Consider the following 16,773-nt stretch of genomic DNA (forward strand, 5'->3'; position numbering starts at 1 on the left):
CGCAACATACGAAAGCATTAGTCAAAATGGAAAAACCGTTTTTATGGAATTCTGCGTGCAACCACAACTCCTTGAATTATATTGCCAAATTATATTCCTACATCATCTGTTTGACAGCGGCATTTGAACCCATCCTGAAATAATGGCGTTCTAAATATGTCGGAAGCAGTTATTATTTATAACAAAATCCCAGTTAGGTTCGGTGCGTCCCTTACTCTTGTCTTCGAGCATGTAGCCTATTTTTGCACATTACAAAAGTTAGTGAGGTATAAGGCAAGCAAGGGAGTAATGCTGGTATATATATCCACATGGATAAAACATCACATATCCCTCTTCCTTATTGACATCATTTTCTTTCTAATACGGACTTCAAACTTTCTAGGATGTCAATGTGCCGTGGTGGTTTGTAGTATTAGGAGCAATGGAACAGATATAGTTGCTTAAGTCGTAGATGGAAAAGGTAAAAGATGTCTACGTATAAAGGCCCTACTAGCCTGTAAAACAATTTCAACTTCGTTTGTGTTCGGTTCGTCAGAGGCCGATGTAATTCGCAGCATAATCACTCGCGTGACACAGGTTGTGATTACAATCGTATAAAGATTTATGGTGCACGTATTTCGGTGCAAGAGCATCACAGTTTTTTTATTTCACCGGTGTTTGCATGAAGGGCATAGTGAGTTAGTTAAAACAAAAAATGGGGATGACGCGATTCTGTGTCAATGCTGCTGAAACTTCTATTGAACTTTCTGTTGATCTGGGTACCATCTCGCGGCTGCCGCGACTTCATTCATGGCCACTTTCTGCACAACAGCGGTCATGTCGAGTGGCATATTGAGCTTAATTCGCCTCTTCCGCACTGACGTACTTTCTCGGTATTTCCTACCCATGGAAACACCGCAGAGCATCCTCGCTCTTGGGGATGTGGAAGCCTTTATAAGCCGGTCTACAACTCTCTATGGTCGGGTGCCCTTTCTCACAAACCTCCTCCAGCGCTGCTCCTTTCTTTCCCAGATGGCGCGCCAATTTTCAGTTCGGCCATTTTTGCGCATGCCTTTCTCTGCCTCACACGGTTATAATGTGGACAAATCTAAGGCGTCCGCCCTAAACCTACTACCAGTGGTTGTCTCGAGATAGCATTTGCTCCGTTCGAGGCCGATGCCTTCAAGAGCAACCAACCTGTGAGGCTGTGTCATAAAAATTGGCTGCTCTGTATTAGCAAAACATTGGTCGTGATGTCTGCGCTGCACGCGTCGGTACGAACACTGCCTTCGTCCTGTATACGCAACGACGCCTGCTGCAAATACGTGATGTAGTTTGCTCCACGTAGTTGCTTCATGGCTAACAAAAAGGTTATTTACGCCAGACGCATACACATCTGATAATAACATGGAAGGTTCACTGCAAAACAGCTTAACTGATAGCAGTAAAGACATTTACGCTTGTACGCTTAGCAAGACAAAACTGTAATTTATACTAGTTCTACAATGCCCGCATTACCTCATGACCAATGGGTAAAAGACGGGCGTAGGAGCACACAATTTTGGGAAAAAATATGAATTTTGGTGCGTTGTGTGTAACCTGTGCTTCAAACCGCCTTTGATATTTTGTGTGGTTATATCACCGAACGCCGACTGAATCATATTTTAGGATTGGAACGCCTTAGTTCCAAGTTTTAAACGCGAAAGCAATCAATGAACACTGAAGTGATCGCAAACATTGTCTGATTACTTGCACCAATTGAAGTGTGTAATAAATAGGGCAGGTTTCAATCCCTCCTGGTGTGTTAACGCGAATTAATGTAGTAGGAAAATCGATTGTAAGGTGCTGTCCTGCACCTTGCTTGAACATTACCTATGACCGTACGTATGACGCTTACTTGCTGCCTTGGCTTGACTGGGCCTATTGCCCGGATCGCCGACCATCCTTAGGACTACGTCGGCTGGCGGCCTCCCGATAATCTAATAGCGTATTCAGTTGGCCGCTCCGGTCCCCTGGCTGAGATTCACCAGATGCCACGGCGGCTCGCAATCAGAGCGCGAGAGGCAGCTTACCAACCGAATGCATCGGCAATCACGGAGCAGCGCGCCTGTAGCGCCACCGTGAAGCCAGCGTGGGAAGCCGTCGGGTAAACCCACGGCCGGGCTGGAGGAGCAGCGGGCGCATAGAGATTCTTAGTAAGTATACTAGAGAGGAAACTGCGTCTTGTAAGCCATGCCGTCGTGGGGGTTCATGGGAAGACCCCCTTTTTGGCTTGGTCTTGGCATGACAAATGGATTCTTAAGCGGTTTTCGGGATTTGCTTTCTTCACTATGCATTAACATGTTTACGAGCTACAAGGAAGTCGAAATAGTAGCAACCAGTGCGTGACCGCACCTGACATTGCTCATGCCGCAGTCGAAGGACGCACGACTGAGTGGGTAATATGCCGCCGCGAAATTTGTAGCCGACGAAAAGAATAAACAAAACGTACTTCGACGAAGACAAGATAAGACCACGGGGATACGACAGATACCGGCGCTTGTATGCGTTCCATCTTGTCATCGTGCACGACTGTTAAACGCCATGTTTTCTTTTTTCTTGTTAAACTAGTTGGCGGTTGGGGCCCCAGTTCACCACGAAGACAATGTTTTAAGAGGCACGTTCAAAAAACTCTCCAAACACTTCAAGCAACTTAATATTTCCAATAATTGGTAAAATTAATAAAATCAATCTCCAATGAGGTTCCTCCCCAAATATTAACCTCGTTTGTTAGTACAACCTTGGCCTGCGGATTGGCATGCACAACCGTTTCGGCAAAAATACGCTTTACTTCCTCTTTCCTTAGTTTTAAAACAGCCTGTTTTGATTTTCCACTTACGTAATTGAACACCATTCTTCGCGTTCTTGTGGCACTTTGTTTAAATTTGCGGTCACTAGAACGTTTTCATCCAAGCCAACGATGAAACTAAAGCGACTGCAATGTATGGCCCATGACGACACAGACGGCCTTCATATGAGCCGCATAGACGCTAGCGCCAGAATCCTCTCTAGTGTATATGGTAAAAAACTCTATGGGCGGGCGCGCGTGCGCGCTCGCCTCACCTCCAGTCGGGCCGTGGTAAAGCGCGCCGTTTTTGTCACGTGACCCGTCCTCCCGCCCAGATCGTACCACGCTCTTACTTCGAAGTCAGAGCGGTCGGGAGCGCTCGGAGCAGGAGGCTGACGCTCCGAAATAACGAACCGAAGGTAGTTTTAGCGCTCGAATTCTGCCAACCAAAGGCGCAGCCGCTTTCCAGACCACTCCAAAGCGCTCGTAAACGACCAACCGAATACGCCACAAGCAACGACAGGACTTGTGCTCACCAGGGTGTGGCTTTAGTTTGTTTATTTGTAGACTGTATCAATTTTAGTAAAGTTGGTGAAATCAAAATAGGTTCGCACATGCACCGTCGACGCTTGGCAGACTTCGCTACACCCACGCTGTAAGCTGCATATGCCTGTGCAACTGGTTCGCTACGTAGTAAGGAGTCAGCGAAGTAATAGAGGTAATAAGGAATTAAAATGACTCAATGTGAGTTTTAAAGCGCCGACGCTGCGCAGGCGACAAAGCGCGCCACACGGAATAACTCTGGATTAATTTTGACCACCTGCGAATCTTTCACGTGGGGCGAAATCTCTAACACATGAACGTTTTTGTATTTCGCGTACATCACAAAAGCGGCCCAAGCTGCCGGGAGGGATTTAAAATGAAGCGAATTTTTTTTGCTCAGAAAAAATAAAAACGAGGTACGTGAAGCACGTTTTGCGCCGGTTGAGTTACCACAGCATTAAGCAGTACGACCATATTTTCCCGATCGCTTTTATGCCTCAGGGACGCAGTCACTAGTGATAAGATATTCGTAAATTTTCAGGGGACACCTATGGCACAACCATTGCTCAATAAACACATCTAAGCACCTACGAATGAGTGAATAAAGAATATCGAGAGGCAATAGGATACACTTAGTATTTCCCTCCCCAACAACCACGCACGGTATGGCCGTGTGGTCTGAAGCACTGTTGGCAGTTCGTCTCAAGGAGCTGGTTCCAATCCCCGATTGGACGTGTATTTTTGTTAACAGTAGAGCCCTTTTTGGTTTTATTCCTCCGTTGATGGTTGCCAGAAGCAAATAACAAAAAATGCCCAGCGCGTGAGAGCATGCGCTGCGTCAGGAGCTGGCGGCGTCGGCCAGGCTTTAGCGTCAGCATGCGGCCCGTGAGGAGCTCCCCAAAAACACCAAAAAAAAGCGCTTGGGGTTGGCCACCTCGACATCCGAGAACACTCAGCCCAGGTTTCGTGGTAATATCTCGCGAGCTGTTCTTCTCCTCAGTTCGCCTGCCTTCGCGCCTGATGTGAGGAGCACAGACGCCGAGTTCATGCTGCGACGCCCAATTCGCGAAGCTGGTTGCTGCGAATTCAAGCGCAGGCTATTTGGGAGAGATGTGCAAGGCGGCGGATAAAACACTCCCGAACTGCCGGTCATGGAGAGCTTTCAGCGGCAAAAAAAAGTTGGGAAATTCCTGTGAAAAGCAACAGCCCGGTCTCGGACGAATGGAGAGGTGCCGCCAGCTCTGCTATTTCTTCAGCCATGCACCACTAGTGTAAGCTTGCAAGCTGCGCCGTTTTTTTGTCAGGTGCTTTTGATTTAAGTAATGTTTCCTGAGCTGGAACCTTCACTGCTGCACAAGCGAGATGACAGACTGTGTGCAGGCTGACTTTGAAGCTCTAGAGAGTTCTAGTTTGCGTGGCGTTGATATAAGCACCGACTGCTTGCGGGCACAGTGCATGCTGAGTCAGCTGACTGCAGTCCTTGTGCGAACACGGCTCTTACGGCAAAACGACGCGCCACAGAAGTTACAAAGGTTGCGACAAAGCCTCCCGCAGTTGAGCACCTCCGATGAGGTGGAGGGCGTTCAGTCACTGCGTAAGCCTCGGCTGGTGAACATGACCATTCTTAGCGGTGCTGGCAGACTTATCTGACCAATTCTACAGACAACATGGCAGAAGTCTGTTATGGCGATTCCTCAGTTATCAGGAATGCCCGCCGTACAGTAGCGCCGTATGCCATGTATTTTGTTGCACAGAACCAAAACCGGAACGGAGTTGAAGAACCTTGAGATGTTATCGTCCAATCCCATCCAAAGATGAACACGCGACATTTTGTAATTGCTGCGGCCGAGGCAAATGTAGAATGGCAATACTTCTACTTTCAGGCTTTATAAATAAATACTGCTCTATCTACCGGAAAAAGGAAAGTTTGTTTATTTGAGCCAGTATATGCAATGAAAACAAACAGAAGTTTGATAAATTTACTTCAGTAATTCGTTGTCCAACTAAATGCTGCTGCGTGCGTCTTCGAGTTTCACTCCACGAGTAATGTTTAGAGTTTTGTTCCGCTACGTATATCCTGGCATAGCACAGCTAAGCCAATACTAATTTTTTTCCTTAGTTTCCCATATATCGCTTTCACATAACAAACTCCAGACTCTCAAACGTGTCATTCAAACTCACTTTGCCTGGCATTTCTAATTACTTCTGAGGTATTTTTATTCTCCCGTAATCATTTCGATACGGGTATATCTACCACAGCAGCACGGCTGATATGGCGTAAGAACGCTCCACAAAACATGAAGAAACTACACAAAAAATCAAATATACCCCTTAATGAATGTTTTCCCTTCGGGAACTTAGTGTACATAATGTCATGCGAAGAATTTGAGCCGACACAAACATCCTCCACAAGACGATGAAAAGAAATTACGAAGCAGATGACACGCGCGAGATGCTCTGCCAAGTTGACACCAGCTACGGCGCCGAGGGCTCGCGACCACGGCACGAGCTCGCGCCGGCCACCAGCCAATCGGCAACGGCCAGCGACAGTGACATGCGGGCAGAGGGAGCGAGAGAAGAACACGGAGGGAGACCAGAGACTGTGAAGTGTGGAGCTGTGGAGCGTGACCGGGATGCGCGGCGGTCGGGCGAACAGACCCGTGGCGTGCCCCAAGAGGTCCTCCACAAGCGCAACCTCCAAGACATGTTCCCCACAAGCGAGTCGTCTCGCCGGGCATAAGTGAAAGACAGCGGCGCTTCAAGAGAGCTGCGTTCGCCAGGACGGTGAAGAAAGCTCGAAGCGCGCTTCACTGCCACGGTGTCGACACACTGCGTGAACATTTCAACGCTGCCACGCACCTGTGCGGGTAATAACCACTTACTGCGTTCTTCCCCTTAATTCCCGGATGGTGACTTTTTTCTGTTTGAACACGTGTTGGTTTCCTATACCGCTTTTGCGATAGTTTCTCTATTGCTCCCCATTTGTTCCGCATTGCTCTTTCCTCCATAGTTTGTGTATTGTTTAGATTCAAGTGTTACAAAAACTACTCTAGTTCACAAAGCTTGTTCTTCTAGTTATTATTGTCTCCCGAACCTGACAATATGAGAACTGTACCTTCCAAGTATTAGAAAAGTCATAAAAAACCGAACAACATATCTTGAAGTTTAATAGCTGATTGAATGTCTTTTTGTTTAATTCATTTTATTAAAATTGCAAATATTTCCGCGCTCTAACTTGGGAATTCTATTTCATTGGTATTTCATATTAATACGAAGCTTTTGTCGTGAATAGACTGCTAAGGAGTAAACGCCATGTGCCATTTGCGGGCTCAGCACCAGCTGCCCTTATGGCGTCATAGATGTTTTAATGTGCTTTCACGCTATCTTTTCACCCAGAACATCAATTGGCACCAAAGTATTAGCAATAATATTATGAGACGAGCGGTGGTGAGGAAAGTTGGACTTTCGGTCATGGATGTCATTGAAAAAGCGTGTCAATCGGATAAAAAAACATAAACTGCGTGCGCATCGACTATTTCTTAGGCGGGAAACTCTTAAGCAAATCGAAATTTTTTGTGTCCACAGTTAAAAATACCAAGAAATGGCCGATCGCGGGCACATGTGCACGGGCCTCGCAGCGACCACGCAGCCATTAACAACACCAAGGAAATGTCTACCGCTCGTGTGTGCCTGCCTGGCAGTGACCGCCACGCCTCCCGGGCACTCCGATTAAACAGGCCCACAACAAATATAACGAAGTGGCCAAATCTACGTAAACACCTGCAAGAAATTGACACAGGTGGCATTCCCCTTGCTGAATGAAGCGACGTCATCTTGACAGTGGCACGTAAACAGACCAAAAAAATACGCCGCGGTAAATTCAATCCGTACATTGACCAGTGCGCCCTTACCTCTGGAGAAAGCGCCGTGCTATTGTCAAATGCTGGAAACATGACAAGCGTAACGGGTTGCTGAAAAAACGCCTTTACCGCTTCAACCACGAACCCCAAGAGTGCGCCGAGAAGTAAGACAATTGGATTCAAGTATGTGAAGGCCTCAACGGCAAGCTTCATATAGCAAGGAACTGGGGACTGTTTCGAACAATGCTGGTGCAACAAAAACAAAATACACCGTCCAACGACTTTACTTAGCGATGGGAGGTACACCACATGATATCACAGAACAGATTCGCAACACACTCAACCCCCCTTGTAGTACCAAACGCGTCGATATCATTTACACAGAATCAGCCCGAGAAGATAAGGATGAAGGAATAATCTAGGACTTGTTCCCCGAAGAACTAAACACGGCACCGCATTCACTCACTCGCAACAAGGCCCAGGGACCCGATAAAATTACATATGGGATGATACGCAACATGCCTGCCGAGAAACTTGCGTAACTTCTCAACTATAACAATGGGGCTTAGAGATCAGGTAACCTACACTCCCTCCCTCCCTCCCTCCCTCCGCCCCCCTCCCCCCCGATGAAAGGAAGCTCATGTTACTCTAATCCTCTGAATACTAAAACCACCCAACACACCTGCCAACCTCCGGCCTATCTTCATGACGTCATTTGTTGGAAAACTTATAGAGAAGATGGTGCTCGTTAGACTAGAAAGGCACCTGGAATACAACGGCCACCTGCCAGCCACGACGGTGGGATTTAGAAAGCATGTGGGCACATAGTACAGGCCAAACGCATTCATGAGGACGTCAGAGCACAGCCCAGAGCAGCCCAATTACGCACCATCGTAGGAGTATACATAAAAAAACTTCTGAAAATGTGCTGCATGACGCGATATTTCTCCGCCTCAAGGAAATTAGACGGGGTATCCGTATTTTCAAGTACATTAAGACTTTTCTCATAGACCGAACCATCTACACCTATGGACCCGATGGGAAGCCATCTCGGCCTTGCCCACTTCACAGAGGCACACCACAAGGATCCATATTATCAATAACGCTCTTCAATGTGGTGATGAGGAATCTCCCCGCCAAACTGAATGCTATTCCAAATCTTCAACACGCCACATACGCTGGTGACGTCACACACTGGTGTACAACGGGAAGCACTGTCGAGCAGAAATAAACGTTACAACAGGGCCTCGATAAAATCAGCGGGCACACCCACGACGTCGGACTCACCTGCCCAAACAACAAATCAGACTATGTAGTTGTATTGGACAAGAGAGTTCAAGAAAAATAACCAATATCGCTACCTAATCACTCTGGCAGTAAACAACTTGACCCTCCCTCGCCGAAGCCCCTTCAAGGTCCTGGGCCGGTTTTTGAACAGGACGCTAAAACCACAGAGTGGGCCAAATACATCAGTGCTCAAATTAACAAAATTCACCAAATGCTCCGCCATGATACGTGAAACCATCAAGGCCTCCAAAAACACGAATTATGCAAAGTAGTTGAAGCCCTCGTGTTCTCACGCGTCATGCAAGCGTAACCTTTTCAGTGCCTTACCAATACACAAGCCAACAAAATGAGAAAAGGTGAAATCTGCAGTATGCTGCTGAAGTATGGGATTCCCATTTTAAGAAGGATGTTATGCTGCTTGAAAGACTTCAAAGAAAAGCAATGATATTTATTTTTGGTAAATATAGAAGGCATGATTCACCATCCTTGTTGATGCAGAAGTACAACATATTGACTCTCAAGAATCGCCGGAAAGTTAGTCGCCTTGGGTTTCTTCATAACTGTCTTGTAGGGAAAATAAATTATTACTTCCTAATTGTATAAAACCTTTAACTTCACGGCCAACTAGACATAACCATGAATACTCATTATCGCCAATTTTCGCCAGAACTGACACTCACAAGAACACATTTTTCCCCCGAACTGTGTCTGAATGGAATTCCTTGCCACGAGAGGTTTTTGAATCTGCTGATTTTATGAAAAAGCTTGAATCCCACATTGTAAACTTTGATGGTTGAACGCTCCTGTAGTCTTCGTGTTGTCTTTATTGTTGCTACTAATCTCCTTTATATTGTATGTATACTGTGTAGCCCCTCCTGTCAGGGCCAAAATACTGGCCTGCTGTATCCTTAAATAAATAAAATAATAAAACAGCCATCAGAAAATGCACCCGCATAGAAATGGGAGTGCCTCTCTACGTCTCCACGGCATTAATAATGACACTGTCCTCCAAAACACTCTTGAAAAAAAAGCCTAAATTTTTCATGAAGCTCAGCACCACCGACTAACAACTTCAATGCAAGGACGCCAAACCCTTCGCGCCCTGGGGTACCCCACGACCACCTCCCACCCGTCACTCCCCCGCAACCACACTGGGAGACAATACTAAGAATCACTGTGCTACCTATATACCGAAACACATGAGTCGAGCCACAGATCAAGCACGTGGAGCATGTCGCGCTCAACACCTGCCCGAACCAACCCATGACGACTACTTACAGGCGCCCGTGTTGTGGACCATTCAACCGCTACGGCACCGGTTGGCCCCAGCACAGCTAACGCACGGGATCACGTCAACGTCCCCTCGCTCACAACTCCAGAGACTCAAGCCATCGCAGAAGCCATTATAGTTCACCAGCAGCGGACCACCCACATTACAGTCCGCGGACAGCCAGGGAGCACTCCGCAGCTTCGCCACGAATGACATCTATCCCTTGTCCACACTGGCCCGACAACATACATGCACGCTCATCCCCACTTACACGTTTTCCTGGAATGTATCTCTGGCCACCAAGGCATGCAGGGTAATGAATGAGACCACGCTATGTCCCGCGATCCTAATTTCCGGGGAAGCCCTCAGCCGTTGCATGAGGAATACAATCCAAAAGAGGATAAAACAATGCATCACAAAAGGCGCCGCGAACATCTCGACAACATCTGCATAACAAGAATCGTATTTCCCTCCCCATATAAATTTATGTCACGAATGCACGCTACATATATTAGACAGGCGCAGACATTGTCCCTCCTTGTGATCTGTTCCTCCACTACATACTGAATTCACCAGGCCGTCCGCAACGTCAGGTATGTGGCGGCTATCCGGACAATGAACATACATATTGGCGCTGTGTACGGGAGACTTCGTCTTCCAAATTTCTTTCCCCAGCCCCTTTCCTCCTGATATTATCTACTCGTGGTCTAGCTGGGCCGCTCCCCCCGAAAACCTACGGGCAGCCCTGTGGTGTCTCTTGGCTGCCCATATTGAACTTTCTGCACCTCCGCCAAGCCTGATAACTTCGCGGCTCGGAATTCAGCTGCAGAATAAACTTTCATCAGTCTCTGGCACGTTTTTTAAGTCAAGCGTACCCTCTTAGAAAGATCAGCCAAGAGTAACCCCCCCCCCCAATAAACAAAAAAACTCCAGCGTTCACCATATTTGCGGCAACCCTTACTTGGAACGAGAAAGACACGCCAGAGCATACGCCCACCCAAAATGATGTTTAATTATTATCACTTGCAAAAATTAATGAAGCTCACACTTAGATGAACAATTGTGTAGTAAAGGAAATTGCGGCAGGGAAGAAGAAGCAAACCAGCTGCAATCGCGGACTTAAACCTTCGCGATGGTCGTGAAGGTCACGTACAGTTTCGTTGCCTTCAAGTCTTACGCGTTAGTGTGAGTTTTTTTATATTTTGCTGAGGTGAGGCGTGTTTTCTGTTGTTTATGTTGCTCTCTTTGGCCAGCGATTTTAGATTACGTTGGCTGGATACCCGCCCAATGCTTGGCCGAATAACTGGGCAGGGGACGGTTCCCGAGTTCACTATAAGAGACCGGTGTCCACGTAGTTTGCTCGTTGTAATCGATAATTCTGGATACGCCGCTCTTTGCGAGTTGGGGCAGCACAGAATGGTTCAGCAATGGTCTTGCGCGGCTAAATGTATCCTGAATAGGACATGAACACCTCGGGGTTTCCTCGCTCCCCAAAGATGACACGCCACCAACGGGTTTCGGGGAATTATCGCAAAAGAAAGGGATATAAAGGTTTGTTAAAACGCAAGTGCATGTTCAACGGTTAAATCATAATGAAATGTTTTAGGCACGCTTTGACGCCCACATTGAAGTCTGTCCCCCACACTTAGTTTGGGAGCCCATATTGGTTTGCGATGAGTCACCAGCGTTAATTTATTGCTTTTCTTGGAGACTGAATCTGTTTTTGTTGTGACTTTTTTGGTTGGGTAGGGCGCATAAAGATGCCAAAATTTTCTCCAAACGAATTTTCAACGGTGTTTAAAAATAGACATTCATCCATGGAAAAAACATTGAGCTAAAACTACACAAGCTTTCGAACGTGCACTGCTGGTGTTGTCATCCCGCCGGTAGACACCATTGCGTCTCTATCTGCTAGTAATAACCCACGACTCTAGAATTCTATGGTAGGAGAAGCACATAGCGAGGCCTAGAAATTTGTATCAGTTTATAAAAACTAAAGGGTCATTACAAGCTGGTGTACAAACCTGAATTGGTAACGAAAGTAGCTCAATTATTTGTAATAATTAGCCGCAAACTTGCGTGTTTCTGATTCTCCTGCCCCGCTTTGAGTGGACGGACATCACATGTCGGTGCGCCAAGCCAGTCCCTGACCCCTATGGTAGTGAACTAGCATCTGTGACCATGTCCTCTGAATTCATTTTTTCACGATGCAATGCTGGTATACAGCTGTAAGGTTTGCAATATACAGAAATGCGTGATGCGGAAATCTTTATACCATGTGGACCATCCAACCGGTGTATAATGAATCGGGAATACAAACGTGACCGAGAAATATTGTTCTCGTATCGCACTGCCACCGTACGGGGCCAAAGAAACCATGCATACATAACGCCCTCACATAATGGCACAAAAACGTTTACACAAAGTACGAGTAATCATATTTACTCTAATCATGAAGTATTTCTGGCGATAAGTTATGGTGAAATATGTTTAGAAGTATTAGCGCTAATGCACTGATACCTGAACAACAAACCCCGAAGCTTTCATTTTAAGATCCGCAATTCTCTACACTTTTACAGCTGGGTCATGGCCGAAGATCCCGAAAAATTGCTAAAGGTGAGGTCACAATGCCCCTCGTGATCAGTACGCATTCGTGACAAAATGTTTTGTTGAAGCAATGTGCCCATTTTGATCCATATTGCCAGAACCAGTTTCCGCAGCAGCATAACTGTTTTAGAGTCACTTTACCGTGAAAGGGTATTCAAGGTATGCTGTAACTACCCTGTGGCTGCCAGTATGCTCTGTACGCTTATGGTTTGTTCTAAATATGCGCAATTGGTGAATTAAGGGGGGAAAATGGTTTCGTTTGTCGCCCTCTTGCCAATGAACTTTTCCAGCGTTCATGCTCTCACGATGAGGCTAATGCACGTTCAAAAAAGAAACTACACAAAAGATCCGCCGAGGACAGCACTCTGACATTTCTTTTGCAGTTTGGCGAGCCAGGCATCGCCAAAACGGCAGGGTATTGTCCACGCCACAGCTAAAAAGGCGCCCTCTGGACGTGGCCTGCAAATCATTTGCGATGGCCCATAGCTTTCTTATGCGTGAGGAGATATGGCACCTGGGACTTTGGTGATTTGTTTCTAGATTATGTTCCATACTTAGAGATATTGGGACGCCTTAAAACCATCAGTAATACGTAATTGTTGACCCGAATCTTTTACATACGGCTCACCTCATAGCCAAAGTTCAGTTTTGCCGCACAGGATTGCGTACGGAGCAGTTAGCTTCATCCAAAATGCAGTGACAACTGTTACACAGAGACGCCGAAACTTGCACGGAGGGACACATTGCATCCGCCACCATGCCACAGCACTCCCGGTTCGTTCAATTAATCGGCCATGTTTCAACGAAATAACGGTGTCGAAAGTTCGCTCGAACGTTTGAAACACAACGGCATGAGGATCTTTTTCAAGCATAGCTTCCTATGCCTCACTGATGGCATTTGCGGCTGCGTAAAACACACTGCAGAAAGGCCAGCTTCACGCGATCGATTTTACAAAGCGTGCATCAATCCTCCACGACAAAACACAACAGTGAGATGGTTTTGCATACTTGACAGAACTCCAGTAACACGCAAATATAGTTTGGTAATACCTTAACGGTGATTGTGTATAAATAAATTCTTTGGTGGTGTGGAGTTTTATGTCGGCGTTTGAATTTGACTCTCTGGCGTTTAAATTGGCCAGTTGGGAGTTTAGATATAGAGAGGTTGGATTTTAGACTGTGGATTTCCCTCAAGTGGCGTGGGGGAAAGCTTCGTGTTTTAACGATATTTTTTGGTAGAAAGGGAGTATGATTTTGATACTTTCTGGGCAAAATGATGTTGTTTCCACTAAATTCATTTCCCCTATTTTGAATCCGGAAATAATCACAATGCTTAGATCTACTGTATATTGCGTAAAAATACCGTGGTGGTATGCAGGAATTGCAATGAAAATTTCCTAAGTCTTACCTGTTGTTACGCAGACGACGAAAAAAACGACGAGCGCTGTAACGCGAACGCTGCAACACGCCATACCGATTTCTTGTAACGACGACAGCCCTGACCTGCACGCACACGAATATAAGCGGCCAGACAGGATGCCCGACCTTCAGAGCGTAATCTTTAACGGATGCCAATCTACTCGTGAACTGACAAGACACTGTGACTGCAGCTGGAAGCGCAATACATCACACGCCTAAAGGAACCCAGTCGTCGAGAACTTCCGGTACGCGGTTGCAACGTCCTGCCTGATCGGTAAACCCGGGTGTCTGCCTACGGAGTAATTCTCACTGCTCCTAGATGCGCTATCGAATATTTCTCGAGGTGCAACACGGCTGAAATCTGTCATTTGTTCCGCGAAGAAGCCGGAAATTGCAATAGGTGCTACACAAGGAACGTGCCTGACGGCCTCACTGATAATTGTGTTCACCTTAATTTTTCGAACACAGTTATAAAACAGCGCTAGAAACAGGACTACAGAAAGGGCACACAGACAGGGCGCTGACTAACAACTGAGTTTATTGTCACTGAACGGCCAATGAATACGGAAAGAAAGTGACACGTGAGGAAAGATATAACAAATAACGAATACAAAAAAAAACAATCGATCAGTTCCAAGAAGTACAGTATTCTTCATTACTACCACAATCGTAGCACCTAGCATGCCTTATCTACAGTATCGCCAAGAAATCGGCGCCCTGTCTGTGTGCCCTTTCTGTAGTCCTGTTTCTAGCGCTGTTTTATAACTCAGTTATGTACCAACTGGCCCACCTTCAATCTGTGTTTTCGAACACATTGTACTTGTGTACACTGCTACGGCAAGCACACCGCAGTAATTTAATGAGACGTAATAGCCTACTGACGCTGTGACTACTCTGTGGCTTTCGAACGCGACTTAACGTTTGTGGGACGTGAACGCGGCGTAACCTGAGATGGCTGCGCTAGATTGGGGCAACGTTGAAAAGTATACGGATGTCCTGTGACCTAGTTCCTGGTCGAGGGTGGTTGGTGTCCGCTGTCGAAAGCTTATCGGCTTCCGACAGCGGATGCGAAAGCCTTCCATGGTGCAGCTTCCGGACCGTGCGTCCTGTCGAAGGTCGCCTGCCGTCCTAACACAGTCTTGTAAGCGCTGCCTTCGATGTGCGTTGGGTTCGTAGACGTGCTAATTGGGTTCGTATACATTAAGAAGCAAGGCTTGGCTGTTTTAATAAATGTGGAACGTTACCCTAGCCGTAATCGTATAGCCGGTGTTCAATGGTGTGGAATTCATGCAGCCAACTATGCGAGTGCTCTGCAATATCTGTGGCCAAGCGTCTGTGGCCAAGGCGACGTTGTGCACACGGCCCCCAGATCAGGCACGCCTCTCTCCTCCATGCTTTCATGGCGGCCAGGCAGGCCGCGGGCCGCGACGTGACCTTGTATTTCCGTGTAAGGCGTGTGCGAGTGATTCGATAGTCAGTTGTACCCCGATAGCATGGTTACGCGAAAAGTCGCGATTGCGCTCATGAGTGTGACAACCTTATCTGCAATTCAACCCCAGCCTCCGCGCACACCTACGAGCAGGTGCGAGTCAGTCTTGGCCCAAAGCTTTGTACTTGAGCGCAGTGGTCAGTTTGACAGCAGGAACTGCATTATTTTTAAACCGTTGCCCAGTGAACGCAAAATAATACCTCGACGCCAAGTGCTGTAGAGTACCGCACAGTACGATATACCTATCCGCCGACGCGTATGACGTAGCCGCAGCAGATCACCTGATTGTCATCCGCCGTGCTCTAACTTCAGACGTGAGTTGTTTTGCTGAGTGTGAAATATTTAGCTCATGAGAAAGCCAGCGCTAGGTCGGTGTAAGTGTGAACAATTTTTCCAAGGAAATTGTTCGGTTTTTGTAATCAACCACGTATTTGAGGGCACTTGCCAGACATAAAGTCGTGGATGGCATGCGAGTACACTTGCGTTGACATCGCGGCGCAGGCAGCCAACTGCAGCGTTGGACATACGCTGCTGATGCGCGCCGCTCACAGCCGCGGTTTCATCCTCCGTGGATTCGAAGTGCTCGAGGGTAGCTAGAGCGCCACCACTTGCGATTAATTTGATATCTGTTGAAGGGGCCCCGATCATCAGGCTGAAACGCAGCAGACGGTGTACGCTGGTGTTTCTTTTTTCTTCGAGGCATGGGCGCAAAGCTCATGCGCTGGAATGGTGGCCATCGACATGGCGGTTTTCAATGTTGTCAGGCGGAGAAATCTCCCGCTAAATTTTTCATTGAATACCGCCCATAGGTAATCCTCGTCTTCAACGTAGGCTTCAACACGAATGGCATCGAAATGTGCACAGCTGAAAAAAAAGATAAATTCGGTTAGTGTGGGATTTGCAATGGGGCAACTAGAGCAGCAGCCATGGCAAGTGATCTAACCACAGCGCCAACCCAGCATCCTGCAAGAATGCAGAGACAATTCGCCTCGTGGATGCGGCATCACCGCTGCAGACGCCGCCATGCGGAGAACGGGTGCACGAGGAGGTGAGCTCTGTCTGCGAGGAAGCATGAATTGCCAACAGCCTGACTATCGCAGTCTTATTCGTGTCAAAAGAAAACGGAGAAAAAGAATAAAGACAGAAATTCGACGTAGCAGTAACTAAGTCTCGGATGCGTTTGTCTCCAAATTAGGTAAGAAACCTAGCAACGTAGCTAGGCTGCTTGAACAGCACATGATTTTTAAACAGCACAGGTGTTTATGAGCTCCGTGTTGCGGCGTTCAGTAATAGAAATACCGAGCGCACATCAGCGTGCGTCTCGTGAGTAGCACCCGGCGTCGTCCACGAATGCGCGTGGGCTTCCGCCACGTGAGGGGGTTGCAGAAAGAAGAAAAATATCCAGGGAACGCGAGCGTGCGCCTCGTGTAGAGCGCCCGGAATCGTCCAACTCCCCTTTCGAGAACCCTCTGGCCCGCGTTCGTGGCGTGAT

The 16,773-nt window shown here is 47.2% G+C and overlaps 1 long non-coding RNA gene across 1 annotated transcript in view; it reads right to left on the reverse strand.

Annotated features, from left to right (window-relative positions):
• Window positions 1–13,918, reverse strand: part of LOC144169008 (uncharacterized) — a 50,203-nt gene extending 36,285 nt beyond the window's left edge. The window contains exon 1 of the long non-coding RNA XR_013322333.1: window positions 13,782–13,918. This is a non-coding gene — a long non-coding RNA (uncharacterized LOC144169008). The remainder of the gene's footprint in view (window positions 1–13,781) is intronic.
• Between the last annotated feature and the right edge of the window lie 2,855 nt (window positions 13,919–16,773).

This window comes from Haemaphysalis longicornis, unplaced genomic scaffold, assembly GCF_048455015.1.
Source record: "Haemaphysalis longicornis isolate Haplotype H1 unplaced genomic scaffold, Haemaphysalis longicornis Haplotype H1 scaffold_2, whole genome shotgun sequence".
Lineage (NCBI taxonomy): Eukaryota > Metazoa > Arthropoda > Arachnida > Ixodida > Ixodidae > Haemaphysalis > Haemaphysalis longicornis.